Below are 3,012 nucleotides of genomic sequence, written 5' to 3'. Positions count from 1 at the left end.
GCTCTTTCGAACCATATATAAAACATAGATAAATAAATGGTTTGAAATTTTAACACACATACCTACAATGACTAATTTTAATAAATTTATAAAACTATTATAATAAATTTTACAATTTGTAATATTTGTTAATAAAAACAACTTTAAGGATGCTTACTTCAAACTTTGATTGAGGAGGCTTGTGCATTTTTTAGCCTGCTGGCCAGTGTTTTTCACACACACCCACCCGAAGTTACTTTTTCTAACGCATTTGGAATAGATGAAAACCAATATTGTAACTTTTGTGTGTCACTTGGAAACATGTAAACATGAAGCTTTTTTTCTAAAGTTGATGTTAAACAATTTGTGGTACAATTAACTACTAAACATTTTCTTGGCATGATTATAACTAATATAGTAACACCATTATTATTTATTATAAATATCTCCCATATTTCTATTGCATTAACCTATACTTTATCAGTATGATACTGATAAATGATATATATATATATATATATATATATATATATATATATATATATATATATATATATATATATATATATATATATATATATATATATATATATATATATAAATATATATACATTATATGTGTAATATAAATTTATATCACTTTAATGTAATCTAAATTGTGAATATAATTAGATTAATGTAAGTTTTTCATAACTTCTTTGTTAAATCAAATTAGCATTGCTATTTACGATTGGTCCTGTCGTCGTTTTAGCATCGATTTAAAGTTTCGCGTCCCGTTATTTTAGTAGTCCCTAATCAGTACAAACTTTAGCTATGCAAACAGTCAAAAAATTTCTGATATTATCGTATCTGTTACACACAAAGGCGCCTTTTTTGCTAGAGATTGCATGCATCTCGTCAAATTTATCTATCAAATTTATCAGTCTAAGTAAAACAAAAATTGAAATTGTCCTTTAAGTTTAATAAAAACCGCCGCGTAAATGAGCAACATTTTAAAATCAAGTTTAGCGTTGCGTAATTTTGCGTATTATTCTGTCGCAATATTACGAACGATATATGAATTTTTGAAAGGATGTATTTAATATTGTTTAATGGTTTATTTCAAGCCTCTTTTCTTCTAACATTAACACATCTTTTGTATTATTCCGACAGAATAAGAATTTTGTACATATAATTTTATTTGGGTTACAATATCCAGAACCAAAAAGTAATAATCTTAGAATAAGTTTCGTGTATTAACCCGGAATTTACAAATAGATTTTTGGACATAAATCGCAGCAAAAGTGAAACATGAGAAGGCTGTCAATAAATGGGTGTGTGGTTTTGTTTTAAAATCCAATATGTTGTGGCTGTGTAATAGACTTCTCTTTAAAATTTCATCTTTTTATTCGGTATTTAAAGAAAGTCGAGATAACAATTATGCTTGTTTTTAATATTGAAGCATTTTGAATTTTAGATAGTTGTAAGTTTTAAACAATTTAAGTATTTAAATTTCTTACTTGTTCATAATATCGTTGCAACAATAAATAAAAAAATTCTTTTTGATAATAAAGTTTATAGCTCTATATACTTTTATACCCTAAATAATATTGAAATGTTATAAATAAAGCCTAATACAAATTATTTATCCTTATAATTATTACTATAATCTTTCCTTACTTTAGGTATATTTATATTGTAAATATACCTAGGGTAAAGAAGGACTTTAAGACCATTTTTTCATTTAATTTCAGATTTTTCTATTGAAATAAATAAATATTCCGAAATTTCAGATTGTTTTTTTTAATTGACAGACAACATTTTATAAGGTTAAATACCTTAAAAAAAAAAAAGTTTCATATAGTGTCAAGACAGGTGTGAAGTTTAAAGCAATAAATCATTAAAAGAAAGCAATAAATTATAAAGGGAGGCATTAAGAACCATTATATCGAAGGTATCTATTTTCATCGAAGATTATCTAGCTTATTTATTTTTTTCAGAAAAGCTTGTTACGATTTTCAAACTTTTGTTTGATAACTAAAGAATGATCCCTTTTTTAAAATAAAGTGTATTTGGCATTTTATAGAATTTCAAATATATTATGACATCCACACATCTATTTTTACTTGAATGAAAAAAAAGTATATAGTTTTATTAATTATAACTCACTTAGAAATAAGTTAGTGGTAAAAAATAAAAGCAAATTTTCTTTCTTTGAAATAAAATACAGTTTTTGAAAAGTTTACCTGATCTATTTTTATGTAGTATTTAAAATAACTTCTGCCCCTAAAGTTTAAGGCTTATTGCTAACTTTGGCTCTTAAATAGAATATTAAAAAAGTAAATGATACATTTAATCCTAATATCCAAATATCACCAATACATATGTTTAAGGTTACTAAATAAATGTTTTTACACAAAATACTCTATATTTCAAAGTATTTGTTACTTAATCACCTTATGAGGCATAGTGGAGTGATTTGTAATGTTATTTTAACAGCCAAAACTTGAAAAGTGCAAATCAATATGGTTTTACATGAGGAAACTTTTTTTCAAATCTTCTTGTAACATGAGATCTTAGTGTGTTTAATAGTTAGGAAAGGCTAACAACAGATTTAGCAGGTTTTGTATTAACATTCAGAACTGTTCCACACAAAGAAATGCTTGCCAAACTAAAGGTTTTATCAAAAGGTTTTTTTAAAGTTTTTATACACGAATATTGTATGTTAAATAAAACTACTTCTGTTCAATTGTAAACAGTGTCTGGTTTTTTGTTAAACAGCATTAGGGTAACAATTAGAATGGCTCAAGAGTCTTTAGTAGACTAGCTATGGTACTTAGTACATATAGAAGTGTATATATTGATAAGTGTATATCTATATATATATATATATATATATATATATATATATATATATATATAAGTGTATATATATATATATATATATATATATAAGTGTATATATATATATGTATAAGTGTACATATATATATATATATATCTCTATATATATATATATATATATATATATATATATATATATATATATATATA

At 24.0% G+C, this 3,012-nt stretch overlaps 1 protein-coding gene across 3 annotated transcripts in view; it reads left to right on the top strand.

Moving 5' to 3' along the window:
* Positions 1-1,255: 1,255 nt before the first annotated feature.
* Positions 1,256-3,012, top strand: part of LOC136075154 (NACHT, LRR and PYD domains-containing protein 6-like) — a 67,567-nt gene continuing 65,810 nt past the window's right edge. For all 3 annotated transcript variants that reach the window (XM_065787505.1, XM_065787506.1, XM_065787504.1), the window contains exon 1: positions 1,256-1,441. The gene's annotated coding sequence lies outside the window, so the exon portion shown is untranslated. The remainder of the gene's footprint in view (positions 1,442-3,012) is intronic.

Source organism: Hydra vulgaris, chromosome 01 (genome assembly GCF_038396675.1).
Source record: "Hydra vulgaris chromosome 01, alternate assembly HydraT2T_AEP".
Classification (NCBI taxonomy): domain Eukaryota; kingdom Metazoa; phylum Cnidaria; class Hydrozoa; order Anthoathecata; family Hydridae; genus Hydra; species Hydra vulgaris.
This window is presented reverse-complemented; position numbering and strand designations above follow the sequence as displayed.